This window comes from Scyliorhinus canicula, chromosome 19 (genome assembly GCF_902713615.1).
Source record: "Scyliorhinus canicula chromosome 19, sScyCan1.1, whole genome shotgun sequence".
NCBI lineage: Eukaryota > Metazoa > Chordata > Chondrichthyes > Carcharhiniformes > Scyliorhinidae > Scyliorhinus > Scyliorhinus canicula.
In genome coordinates, this window is record NC_052164.1 from 65,943,715 (window position 1) to 65,957,873 (window position 14,159).

Sequence of the window (14,159 nt, forward strand, 5' to 3'; positions counted from 1 at the left end):
GATGGTGGGAGGAGGCTCATGTGGAGCATAAACATTGGCATACAACAGTTGACCTGAATGTCCTGGTTCTGTGTCGGAACTATTTCAGATAGTAGATGCATTGGCGTAATAAAAGATTGGGGACTGAGAAAACAATTTCAGTCTGCTTGTTCCAAAGAACATGTCTTTTACCTAGTCTCAGGACAGCAATTGAGTAATAGTAGCCTAAGTTGCCCAAAGACAATTATATTATAGGCTAGTGCAACTCCAGATGTTCTCTTCCCACCAAACTCAAGTACTTCACCAGAACAAGAGGGACTGTGTTAATTAGCCATGAATTGGACTCACATAACTCCCTTACATATGACGTCTACTTCACATGCTGTGATAAGCAATAGGCCGGTTTAGCTCAGTTGGCTGGACAGCTGGTTGGTGATGCATGGCCAACAGCGTGGGTTCAATTCCCATATCGACTGAGGTTATTCATGAAGGCCCCGCCTTCTCAACCTAACCCCTCACCCGAGGTGTGGTGATCCTCAGGTTAAATCACCGCCATTCAGCTCTCCCCCTCAAAGGCAGCCTATCTGAGACTATGACGACCTTACTTACATTAACGTTGTATCTAATAGTTTGCAATAAAATGTAGGATGTCAGGTAAACAGCAACATTACTTTGTAGAGATAGTCAGACTCTGCAATCTCAGTCTCTTGCAAATCAATTTAAGCCATTCCAAGGACCAAGACCAAATACCCCTGGAAGTTTTGCCTAAGTGAAGGACACACAGTCTGAGTGGGACACATCCAGGGTGGGAATTTGGAACTTGGTAATTTGGTGCAGTGAGATAATTTGGTGCAGTGGGAGAAGGTGCTTTTTTCCTACTGTTTTGTTCTCTCTCTTTCTTCTGGCCTGTAACTTTTAATCTGCAGGGAGAAAACCAGAGAGCATCTGAGAACCTGGGAAGGTAAGTGATTTCTATTTAATTTTATTTTTATTACCTTTTCAAATTGTGTGTTGGGGGGAGGAAACTGAAGTGACATCACAGTAAAGCTGTGACCTGGTTGGCTGGTTGGGAATCTACACTAAATTTAAAAATTAAGCATTGTTAAACTAATTAAACATAATTACTTAATTATAATTTAGAGGGGTGTCTAAGCCAGAGATCAGAGAGTATTGTATTTAGCTTTCATATTTATAGTAGAAATCTAGTGCTAGAAAACATATAGTTAACAATAACTTTTTTAAATAAATTTTTTTTAAATTTAATTTACTAATTAATTGACGCAATGACAATTAGAGGGGTGCAGTGCTCTGACTATGAGATGTGGTAGGTCCGGGAGGCTTCCAGCGTCCCGGATGGCTTCATCTGCAGAAAGTGCAGCCAACTAGAGCTCCTTATGGTTCGTATGGTTCGGTTGCAGCAGCAATTGGATGCACTTAGGAGCATGCAGTTGGCGGAAAGCATCATAGAAAGCAGTTATATAAATGTGGTCACACCCAAGGTGCAGGCAGAGAAATGGGTGACCACCAGAAGGGGCAGACAGTCAGTGCAGGAATCCCCTGTGGTTGTCCCTCTCTCGAACAGGTATACCCCTTTATATAATGTCGGGAGGGATAGCCTATCAGGGGAAACAGCAGTAGCCAGAGCAGTGGCACCACGCCTGGCTCTGATGTTCAGCGGGGAAGGTCAAAGCGCAGAAGAGCAATAGTCATAGGGGACTCTATAGTCAGGGGCACAGATAGGCGCTTCTGTGGACGTGAAAGAGACTCCAGGATGGTATGTTGCCTCCCTGGTGCCAGGGTCCAGGATGTCTCCAAACGGGTGGCGGGCATCCTGATGGGGGAAGGCAAAAAGGCAGAGGTCGTTGTACATATTGGTACTAACGACATAGGCAGGAAGGGGCATGAGGTCCTGCAGCAGGAGTTCAGGGAGCTAGGCAGAAAGTTAAAAGACAGGACCTCTAGGGTTGTAATCTCGGAATTACTCCCTTTGCCACATGCCAGTGAGGCTAGAAATAGGAAGATAGAGCAGCTAAACACATGGCTAAACAGCTGGTGTAGAAGGGAGGGTTTCCGTTATCTGGACCACTGGGAGCTCTTCCGGAGCAGGTGTGACCTGTATAAGGACGGGTTGCATCTAAACTGGAGTGGCATAAATATCCTGGCGCGAGGTTTGCTAATGTCACACGGGAGGGTTTAAACTAGTATGGCAGGGGGTGGGTACTGGAGCAATAGGTCAGAAGGTGAAAGCATTGAGGGAGAACTAGGGAATAGGGCCAGTATGGCTCTGAGGAAGAGCAGACAGGGAGATGTTGCTGAAAACAGCGGGTCTGGTGGCCTGAAGTGCATATGTTTTAATGCAAGAAGTATTACGGGTAAGCCAGATGAACTTAGAGCTTGGATTAGTACTTGGAACTATGATGTTGTTGCCATTACGAGACCTGGTTGAGGGAAGGACAGGATTGGCAGCTAAACATTCCAGGATTTAGATGTTTCAGGCGGGATAGAGGGGTATGTAAAAGGGGTGGCGGAGTTGCGCTACTGGTTAGGGAGAATATCACAGCTGTACTACGGGAGGACACCTCAGAGGGCAGCAAGGCTATATGGGTAGAGATCAGGAATAAGAAGGGTGCAGTCACAATGTTGGGGGTTTACTACAGGCCTCCCAACAGCCAGCGGGAGATAGAGGAGCAGCTAGGTAGACAGATTTTGGAAATGAGTAAAAACAACAGGGTTGTTGTGATGGGAGACTTCAACTTCCCCAATGTTGACTGGGACTCACATAGTGCTAGGGGCCTGGACGGGGAAGTTTGTACGTAGCATCCAGGAGGGCTTCTTAAAACAATATGTAGACAGTCCAACTGGGGAAGGGGCTGTACTGGACCTGGTATTGGGGAACGAGCCAGGCCAGGTGGTCAAAGTTTCAGTAGGGGAGCATTTCGGGAACAGTGACCATAATTCAATAAGTTTTAAAGAGCTGATGGACAAGGATAAGAGTGGTCCTAGGGTGAATGTGTTAAATTGGCGGAAGGCTAATTATAACAATATTAGGCGGGAACTGAATAACCTAGATTGGGGGAGGATGTTTGAGGGTAAATCAACATCTGACATGTGGGAGGCTTTCAAATGTCAGTTGAAAGGAATTCAGGACCGGCATGTTCCTGTGAGGAAGAAGGATAAATATGGCAAATTTCGGGAACCTTGGATAACGAGAGATATTGTAGGCCTCGTCAAAAAGAAAAAGGAGGCATCTGTCAGGGCTAGAAGGCTGGGAACAAACAACGTCTGTGCGGAATACAAGGAAACTGGTAAGGAACTTAAGCAAGGAGTCAGGAGGGCCAGAAGATGGCACGAAAAGTCATTGGCAAATAGGGTTAAGGAAAATCCCAAGGCTTTTTACACGTACATAAAAAACGAGAGGGTAGCCAGGGAAAGGGTTGGCCTACATAGGATAGGCAAGGGAATCGGTGTGTGGAGCCAAGGAAATGGGCACGGTACTAAATGAATACTTTGCATCAGTATTCACCAAATAGAAAGAATTGGTGGATGTTGAGTCTGGAGAAGGGTGTGCAGATAGCCTGGGTCACATTGAGATCCAAAAAGACGAGGTGTTGGGTGTCTTGAAAAATACAAAGGTAGATAAGTCCCTAGGGCCGGATGGGATCTACCCCAGAATACTGAAGGAGGCTAGAGAGAAAATTGCTGAGGCCTTGACAGAAATCTTTGGATCCTCATTGTCTTCAGGTGATGTCCTGGAGGACTGGAGAATAGCCAATGTTGTTCCTTTGTTTAAGAAGGGTAGCAAGGATAATCCAGGGAACTACAGGCTGGTGAGCCTTATATCAGTGGTAGGGAAATCACTGGAGAGAATTCTTGGAAGCAAATGGACATATTAGTGAGAGGCAGCATGGTTTTGTGAAGGGGAGGTTGTGTCTCACTAACTTGATAAGAGTTTTTTGAAAAGATCACAAAGATGATTGATGCAGGTAGGGCAGTGGATGTTGTCTATATGGACTTCAGTAAGGCCTTTGACAAGGTCGCTCATGGTAGACTGGTACAAAAGGTGAAGTCACACAGGATCAGGGGTGAGCTGGCAAGGTGGATACAGAACTGGCTAGGTCATAGAAGGCAGAGAGCAGCAATCGAAGGGTGCTTTTCTAAGTGGAGTGCTGTGACTAGTGGTGTTCCGCAGGGATCAGTGCTGGGACCTTTGCTGTTCGTAGTATATATAAATGATTTGGAAGAAAGTGTAACTGGTCTGATTAGTAAGTTTGCAGACGACACAAAGGTAGGTGGAATTGCGGATAGCAATGAGGACTGTCAGAGGATACAGCAGGATTTAGATTGTTTGGAGACTTGGGCAGAGAGATGGCAGATGGAGTTTAATCTGGACAAATGTGAGGTAATGCATTTTGGAAGGTCTAATGTAGGTAGGAAATATACAGTGAATGGTAGAACCCTAAAGAGTATAGAAAGTCAGAGAGATCTAGGTGTACAGGTCCACAGGTCACTGAAAGGGGCAACACAGGTGGAGAAGGTAGTCAAGAAGGCATACGGCATTCTTGCCTTCATTGGCTGGGGCATTGAGTATAAGAATTGGCAAGTCGTGTTGCAGCTGTATAGAACCTTAGTTAGGCCACACTTGGGAGTATAGTGTTCAATTCTGGTCGCCACACTACCAGAAGGATGTGGAGGCTTTAGAGAGGGTGCAGAAGAGATTTACGAGGATGTTGCCTGGAATGGAGGGCATTAGCTATGAGGAGCGGTGGAATAAACTCGGTTTGTTCTCACTGGAACAACGGAGGTTGAGGGGCGACCTGATAAAGGTGTACAAAATTATGAGGGGCATAGACAGAGTGGATAGTCAGAGGCTTTTCCTCAGGGTAGAGGGGTCAATTCCTAGGGGGCATAGGTTTAAGGTGCGAGGGGCAAGGTTTAGAGGAGATGTACAAGGCAAGTTTTTTTACACAGAGGGTAGTGGGTGCCTGGAACTCGCTGCCGGAGGTGGAGGTGGAAGCAGGGACGATAATGCCATTTAAAGGGGCATCTTGACAAATACATGAATAGGATGGGAAGAGAGGGATACGGACCCAGGAAGTGTAGAAGATTTTAGTTTAGACAGGCATCATGATCGGCACGGGCTTGGAGGGCCAAAGGGCCTGTTCCTGTGCTGTACTTTTCTTTGTTCTTTGTTCAAGGGACAGAGAGGTCTGGGTGAAGGAAAAAATGACACTTTTGGCAGACACCTAGAGCTCAATACGGGAGAGTACCTAGAGGAGTATAAAAAGTGCAATGGGGAAATTTAAAAGAAATTAGGAAAGCTAAGAGTGTGCATTAAAAAGCGTTGCGGGTTAGAATAAAGGAAAACCCAAAGGGGTTTATTAATTGTAAGGATCCTCCTGTTAAACGTGGTTTCCCATGTGCATTCCCTTTTGGTTTTTGTGCCTAGACAGTTGCTGGGACTTAAGCCTTTCAGTTGAATTACACCTTAAATGTAAAAGAAAAACCTGGACACCTCCAGCAGATGTGCTATTTGGTCTGGCCTTGGGAAACCAACCGTTCCCCCAGTGAGATGGGTTGTTTGGTTTGGTCCAGTGATGACACATTTTGATGGACTTGGCGGGCAGTCAACCAGTTACTTTAAATTCCTGAGCCTTACCCACCCCTCAATGTTGATTAGTGTTGACCGTTCCAGAATGTTATGCAAAGAAAGGTGGACCCCGTTTTGGATTTTATTTTCAGTTTGAACTCCAGAGCTGAACAGAGTTATTTTAAAACGTCTCTCTCCCAGAAAAGGGTGGAACTCTCTCTAATATCTCGGCTGGGGCTCACTCCAGGTAAACGGAGCAGTCAGTGTTTTTCTATCTATCCAGCCGGTGAGTGTTTAATGCCCATAGACAGAGCTGGAGGGAACTCTCCCTGTAAGGTTACCAGATCACTCAAAGGTCTTATGGAACCTGCTTCTCTGATACTCTGTTTATCTGGGACAAGCTGTTGGACAGTCTGCTGGAGTGGGAAACAAATAAGAATTGAACAGACTTAAGTGCATCTTCCGTGTAAAGGCCCATGTTAACAAGTTAAAGTGACTCCCTCGAGGGGATCCCACAGCCTGAGAGTCCGCCTGAATGTTCTAGCCAGAAGATCCAAGCTGGTGGTTCCAGCACTCCGCGTCCTGGGAAGATATCAGACTACAACGATTTCAATATCAGCAACAGAAGATAGTTGTTGCCTCTTTCTTCCATTATAGTCCCTGTCATTTTACTCTTTCCCTTGAGTGTGTTTGAGTAGAGGGTGGGATGGTAAAATTAAAGTGTGTGTGGGGGAAGGGGGGGGGGGAAGAATAATAATAAGCTGGCCGATACTCTATGATAATCAGTGCACGTCTTATCTTTACTGATGTTACAAATTTTAAAAGTTTTTTGTGTGTCACTTACAAATCTGCTGCCTGTAAGTTATTGGAGCAGTCAAGGGTCAACAGTCTTAGAAACTATATACAAATTATTGGTTAATTTACATATGTTGGGCCTCTGAGGTCTGTGGACTGGAATTGATAAGATCCTTCATGGCGGACTCAAGAAAGTAAGGGCCTATAGGGTCCAAGGCAAAGTGGCACATTGGTTCCAAAATTGGCTGAGACAGGAAGCAGAGGGAAGTTTCTGAGACTGGAAGTCTGTTTCCAGCAGGGTTTCTCAGGGCTCAGTGTTGGGGTCCTTGCTATTTGTGCTGTGCATTAATGATTTGGACTAAATGTATGGTCAAGTAATTTGTGGACGTCACAACAATTGGTAGGGTGGTAAATAGTGAGGATGATAGCTGTAGAAAGATATCAATGGACTGGTCAGGTGGGCAGAGAAGTGGAACAAAGAATTCAACCCAGAGGGCTAACAAGTCAAAGGATTATAGATGGGGGTTAAATATGGGTTGGGGCAGGGGGAAATGTTTAGGTATATGCAGGTCCGAGATTTTGCAAAGAAGGAAAGACAGAGCTTTCCGGTGGTGCCGAACTCCACACTGTTGGAGAAGTTGCTGACGGCAGGGGGAATGGAGGGGGGCTGGTGTCAGCGGTTTATGGGCGATTCTGGAAGAAGGCACCGCTGAAGGGGATTAAGGCAAAGTGGAGGAAGAGTTGGGGGGAGAGCATGGAGGAGGGGTTGTGGTGCGAGGTGCTCCGGAGAGTAAATACATCAACTTTGTACACGAGGTTGGGGCTGATACAGCTGAAGGTGGTGTATAGGGCGCACCTCACAAAGTCAAGGATGTGCAGACTCTTTGAAGGTGTAGGGGGGGGCCCGCAAACCACATTCATATGTTTTGGTCCTGTCCAAAGCTGGAGGAGTATTGGAGGGAGACATTCAGAGTAATTTCGAAGGTGGTACATGCGAGGCTTGAGACGGATCCTCTGGAGGCCGTATTCGGGTTATCGGATCGGTCGATGTTGGGAGCGGGTGCGGAGGCAGATGGTTTAGCCTTCACCTCGCTGATCACCCGAAGGTGGATCCCGTTGGGGTGAAGGTCAGTTTCTCCACCCTGTGCCCTGGCATGGTGGGGAGATCTGTTGGGAGTTTTTAAACTCTTGAGAAGGTGAAGTTTGAGTTGAGGGGAAGGGTGGAAGGATTCTACAATTCATGGACTTTGTTTATTATGCACTTTCAAGAATTGATGACATCAAACATGGGGGAGGGGAGGTGGTTTGGACTGTGTATGTTGTTGGTGACTATGTATGGGTGGATGGTGGATTCCTCAATCCTTTTCTTTGATGTTGAGGGTTGTTTGGGAGTTGGTGAGAGGGAGGAATTGTTGCCCAAGGGATTGACATTGTATTTGTTACTGTTGCTTGGTTGTTGGTGGGTGTAAATTTGGACGAAAATATGAAAGTAAATGAAATGAAAATCACTTGTCACAAGTAGGCTTCTATGAAGTTACTGTGGAAAGCCCCTAGTCGCCACATTCCAGCGCCTGTTCGGGGAGGCTGGAACAGGAATTGAACCATGCTGCTGGCCTGCCTTGGTCTGCTTTAAAAGCCAGCTCTTTATCCCTGTGCTAAACCAGAAGAAGAGAATAAAAATATTTATGTTAAAAAGGCAAAGGATTACACGATGAATGGTTGAACCCTGGAAAGTAGTGAAGATCAGAGGGGCCTTGGAGTGCGGCATATCTACCGATCCCTAAAGGTGGTAAAGCAGGTAGATAAGGTGGTTAAGAAGGCTTATGGGATAGACTGGGGCTGTTTTCCTCAAAGCATCGAAGATTGAGAGGAGACCTGATAGAGGTGGATATTATGAGGAGCATAATATTGAAGCACTTTTTCCATTAGTAGACTGGTCAATAGCCAGGAGGCATTGATTTCAGATGGATAACTAAGGGTAATGGGGAAGAGAAACGTTTTCACTCAGAATGTGGTAGGAGTCTTGAACTTATTGCAAGAAATGGTGATTGATTTAGAAATTCTTGTAACATTTAAGTAATATTTAGATCTTCACTTGTGCTGCTGTAAGCTCCAGGGCTACGGGCCAAGCACCGGAAAATAGGATTAGTGCAGTCAGATCTTTGTTGACTGGCATGGACACAATAGGCCAAATGGCCTCCTTCTGGGTTGTAAATGTCTACGAAACTATTCTGCCACGATTAACCAAAAAATGGAATGAATAAACATGCAGTTTCTGTCTATTCTACCAGCCTGAAGGCTGATCACAATGCAATATGTAAAGAACTAAGTCAACTGTAAAAACATGCTGACACAAAATCAGTCGGAGATAATTGTTGACTTCCAGGTATCATTGTGTTTTGCAATAAAAAGTACATTTGAGTGCTATAAACAATACAACAATTATTTACTGTCTGTCTCTTCTCCAGTTTCCTATCTTTAGTTGACAAATGCAGTCACAGTAATTGGGCTCAACTAAACAGGACAACCAGCAATATTAAACAGATATATACCAGATGCTAAAAAACCACACTTCACAGGAGACTAGCTAGAATGAAAAGCACACATACGCCAGCTGTGGCTCAGTTTTAGTTAGGTTTACATGCCAGTACGGTACTGAAGAGGTTCCTCCTCTCAAATCAAATGTTAAACTGAAGAAGCCCTGTCTGATTGCTCATGTGGAAGAATCTCATGGCATTATTCAAGGGAGTTGGGGGATTCTCCTTGGCGTCCTGACCAATATTTGTCCCTCAACCAACATCCTAATAAATAGGATATGGTCATTATCATATTGCTGTTTGTAGGAATGGTTTGTAGATTGGATGGCACACTTCCTACAATGACTGCACTTCAGAAGTGGCTAGAAAGTGCGTTGGAACGTACCAGAGGGACTGTTTATGGATTTTGCTTAAATGGATTTCTAGAAGGCATTTACGGTGTTCCCAGAGTTGGAAAACAACCATGACAGGACAGAGAATTGGAGACAACCTATTAATGTGGGTAGAGAATCGGTTACAAGGTAGGAGACATAATCTTCTTTATTATTGTCACAAGTAGGCTTACATTAACACTACAATGAAGTTATTGTGAAAATCCCCTAGTCGCTACACTCTGGTGCCTGTTCGGGTACAACGAGGGAGAATTCAGAACGTCCAAACTACCTATCGGCATGTCTTTCGGGACTTGTGGAAGGAAACGGAGCACCCACACAGACACGGGGAGAATTTGCACTATCTGCACAGACAGCGACCCAAGCCAGGAATCGAACTTGGGACCCTGGTGTTGTGAAGTAGTGCTAACCACTGTGCTACCGTGCCACTCTAGGATAAGAATGTGACCAGCGATGGCCCTCCAAAGATCTGTAGTAGGGCAACAATAAGATCAAATTCCCACTGAATCTCAATTAAAGCAGCACCTAAAGACACGGTTTATCTAAAACTCCCAAGTGATAGCATGTCCAGAATTTACCAAGAATACCTGAGAAAACACCCGTGATAGTCAGAATGAATGATTACCAGGTATTCCCAGGTTGTCTTCCATCCAAATACTAACTAGGCCTCACTCTGCTTAGTTTCCATGATCAGATGAGATCGGGCGCATTCAGACTAGTATGGCCGTAGGCAGTTACAAGACATACTGACTGAGCAAGCTGTTGTTCTTTTGATGCTTTTACTTTAAGCAACTAGCTGGTGGCCGATGGGCAATTTGCTTCCCAATCTACACCTGCTATGATAGGACAGACGACCTCACAGGTCCAGTCCTGAGCACTTACACTCTGGATTGCTGTAACAAGCACTGGAACCCAACCCCCACTACCAAATTTTGCCAGATATCCAAGTCATTTTATGGAGTGCAACCAGCAGAAAGAGAATCATAGTCTGCAGTCTGCAACCAGCTAGACATCGGCAGTGGAAAAGATTCTCTGGACAAGGTCAAAATATATCTAAAGTTTGACCGGATCTTTAATTTGCTGTTCGGAAGAAAATTTTCACTCTTCGGCTTTTCCCACAAATGTGGAGATGGCGTAGTTGGATTGGGGTGGGCACAATAAGAAGTCTTACAACACCAGATTAAAGTCCAACAGGTTTCTTTGGAATCACAAACAATTCAAAAAAAACTTTTGGACTTTACCTGGTGTTGTAAGACTTGTTACTTTTCCCACAAAAGATCAAATTTCACAACTGTTATGGAACATACAGTGCAGGAGGCCATTCGGCCCATCGAATCTGCACCGGCCCACTTAAGCCTCACTTCCACCCTATCCCCGTAACCCACCCTCCTAACCTTTTTTGGTCACTTAAGGGCAATTTATCATGGCCAATCCACCTAACCTGCACATCTTTGGACTGTGGGAGGAAAGCAGAGCACCTGGAGGAAACCCATGCAGACACAGGGAGAACGTGCAGACTCCGCGAACCTGGGACCTGGCCCTGTGAAGCCACAATGCTAGCCACTTGTACTACCCTACTGTCCGGGACAAGCTGTTACATAATGGTTGAGATCTTTCGAGCATAGTAATAACCATTTTTTTGGAACTATTTGCACTGTAGACACAAGAGCTGATTAGCAGGCTTCCCACACACCAGACTTCCCAGAAATCTGGCAGAGGCCATCACCACAATGTAGCCACTACCAGGCAGGCTAGGTAAAAGCCTGTGAATTAATTTTTTTAAGTCTGTTTATACTCTCCCTACCTCCAAGCTCAGCCCTCATATGTTCACAGAGAGAGACAAAAACGTTTGCAGTGTCCTCTTCATAAATTTTAGCATTGTAAATAGAACGACTAAACGGATTTTAAAACGCAATCCACAACATCGCAACACACTGCAAACCAACAGTTTAAGCAATTAATTAATTTTGCAAAAGTTATGGCTGTTATGTTTCAGCTTATAACAACCTTCAAGGCCTTCATTCCTCTCACACTAATACAAATCCCTATTTTTTTCTAACCATATTACCACCCACTTGGTTAACATTTTAACCACATAATGTGTCCACATTCGCACCAGAGCCAGAAGGTTGTGTGTTTAAATCCCACTCCCAGATCAGTCAGTCTGACACATAGGAAAGATTTTCCCTTTAAATAATCTACATCACTCCTCTCAATTGATGGCAGTGTACTCCAATTCTAGCCACTGTAGATAAAGAGGGTGCACTCGAATTTCCTATGGATTTATTAGTGTCTGATATTTACGGCCCCCAGCTTTCCCCACATCTTCTCCAGGTTTACGAAGGGATCGCTCAAACTCGTCCCATTGCACAGCCACTCGCCTGACACACACACCGTACCCCCACATCCCATCCCCCGATCACTCACCCAGCCCCCACCCTAATTATTCCCTTTTTTCTCCTGACCACACTTCCCTCTCCTGAATCACCTTCCCTGCCCCAATTGCCCCTCTCTCTCTCTGAACCTCCTGACCAGCCCCCATGACCAAAGCCATCAAATCCTATGCCTCTCCTCCCCTTCAGTCCCATTTCCCATTGTTCCTGCTTCCCCTCTTTGGATCCCCCTCACTCCTCGAGCAACCCCCGAACTTCACCTTTCTCGGGTTCATTCCTGGTTTTCCTCTGTCCGATATTCCTGTTATTCCCAGTCCTGCTCCATTGGTATTCCCGGCCCCCTGGGGTTTTTCAAGTCTCCCCAATATTCCCTCCCCCCATCTCCTCTATTCCCAGCTTTCTCCAGTTACTCCCGTTTTTCACCCCAGTCTATTCCCCATTTCCCTCGGGGTTATTCCTAGTTTTCCCTAGTCTATTCCCAGCTTTTTAAACAATTCCCCTCCCCCCCGGCCGGGTTATTCCCGGTTTTCCCCAGGATCGTTCCATTTTTTCTCCCAGGGATTGTCCTGGTTTTCCGCGGTGTCACGCCTGGTCTTCGCAGTTTTTTCCCCGCAGGGTTTTCCCCAGTTTAGAACGCTTTTCCCGGTTACCTCAATATCCGGATCTTTCTCCGGCCACCGAGCGCGCGCCGCCCGCAGACAAACAGCTCGGCGACGGCGGCCGCGCGCAGCCAGAACGCACGGAAACGCGCAACTCGAAACCCAGAGCCTCCAGCAGACAGACCCTCAGACGAAAGCACATGAAAAATAAACTCAAGGTTGTTGTTTTTGTTTCGCCTGTGTTGCTTTGCACTGCCCACTGAACCTACCAATTGAGCATTCAATTTGTCACTTAGGAAGGCATCCTAATTGATTCAGCAGCCTAAACTTGAAGATTCAAAGATGTGCTGGCTTTATGGATTGGTCAGGCTAAATTGCCCCCTTAGGGGTTACGGGATAATAATATAATAACAATCTTTATTGTCACAAGTAGGCTTACATTAACACTGCAATGAGGTGACTGTGAAAAGCCCCTAGTCGCCACATTCCAGCGTCTGTTCAGGTACACATAGAGAGAATTCAGAATGCCCAATTCACCTAACAGCACGTCTTTCGGGACTTGTGGGAGGAAACCGGAGCACCCGGAGGCACAGGGAGAACATGCAGATTCCACACAGTGACCCAAGCCAGGAATCAAACCTGGGACCCTGCCGCTGTGAAGCAACAGTGCTACCCACTATGCTACCATGCCACCCAAAGAGAAAAGATTAGGCAGTGGAGTGGGCCTAGGTAGGGTGCTCTTTTGGAGGGTCGGTGCAGACTCGATGGGCCAAAAGGCCTTCTTCTGCACTGTAGGGATTCCATGATCCTTCATGTTTGGATAATCCTAGAAAAAAACCATAAGGGAGCAAGGACGAGTTCCAATTCACCCCAATTCTTGAAATCAGGCTTTATGCCGTAATAGTTCTTGAGGCTAAAGGGATCAAGGGATTTGGGGGGTAAGGCAGGATTGGGGTATTGAACTTGATCAGCCATGATTATAATGAACAGTGGAGTAGGCACAAAGGGCCGAATGGCCTCCTTCTGCTTCTATTTTCTATGTTCCTATGTTATCTGGTCATGGCTTGCATCAAATAAATGGCTCAAGCCACAGAGGCGCAATGGGCAAATATGATGCCGATTAAGTTAAAGAAGAGAATGTTAGATGTGATTAAAAGCTTTGACAAGTAAGTGTGTTGTTTCTGATTAAGTGGCCCAAAAGAGGGGGACAGAGATGAATCAGTAAAGACATTTAGGGAGGAGATTGCTGAATGTGCAACCACCACAATGTGGGGGGGGGGGGGGGGGGGGGGGGGGGGGGTGTCCGTCCTTCTGCATTGTAAATTCTAAGGGGGGGGTCCTTCTGCTTTGTAAATTCTATGATTCATTATTTTACAAGGGTGAGCAACTTTTACCAATGGCATGGAGGATTGATAGTATCAACCAATCGGATCATTTGAAAAACAAGACAGGAGCTAACATTGTCAATCCTCCAGGATTGACCAGGAATCACCAGGAATTGAAAATCAATCCCTGTTGTGTACAATCCTGGAGAAAAATCATGGGACATTAAAAAAGATTGGGGTTTTGTTTTAGCATTTCTTTTTACCAAAAATAAGGATAATGGACATGGGGGGGGGGAGGGGGGGAGAGAGAGAGAGAGAGACTCCAGCACTTGAGTGCAAAATAAAAGGTACAAAGCTGTATTTTTCTATATAATTTCATGGGGTGTCGGCATCAGAGGCAAGGCCAGCATTTATTGCCCATTCTTAATTGCCCTTGAGAAGGTGGAGGTGAGGCTTGAATCCCCTCTTGAATCACTGCAGTCCATCTGATGCGGATACTCCCACGGTTCAACTAGGACAGAGAGTTCCAAGAATTTGGTTCAGCAATAGTGA

The 14,159-nt window shown here is 45.7% G+C and overlaps 1 protein-coding gene across 3 annotated transcripts in view; it reads right to left on the reverse strand.

Annotated features, from left to right (window-relative positions):
* fam118b (family with sequence similarity 118 member B) overlaps positions 1 to 12,447 on the reverse strand; it is a 48,249-nt gene extending 35,802 nt beyond the window's left edge. The window contains exon 1 of one of the 3 annotated variants that reach the window (XR_005458169.1): positions 12,334 to 12,447. The gene's annotated coding sequence lies outside the window, so the exon portion shown is untranslated. The remainder of the gene's footprint in view (positions 1 to 12,333) is intronic. The other 2 variants (XM_038779018.1, XM_038779017.1) reach the window with 2 other exon arrangements.
* Positions 12,448 to 14,159: the final 1,712 nt, after the last annotated feature.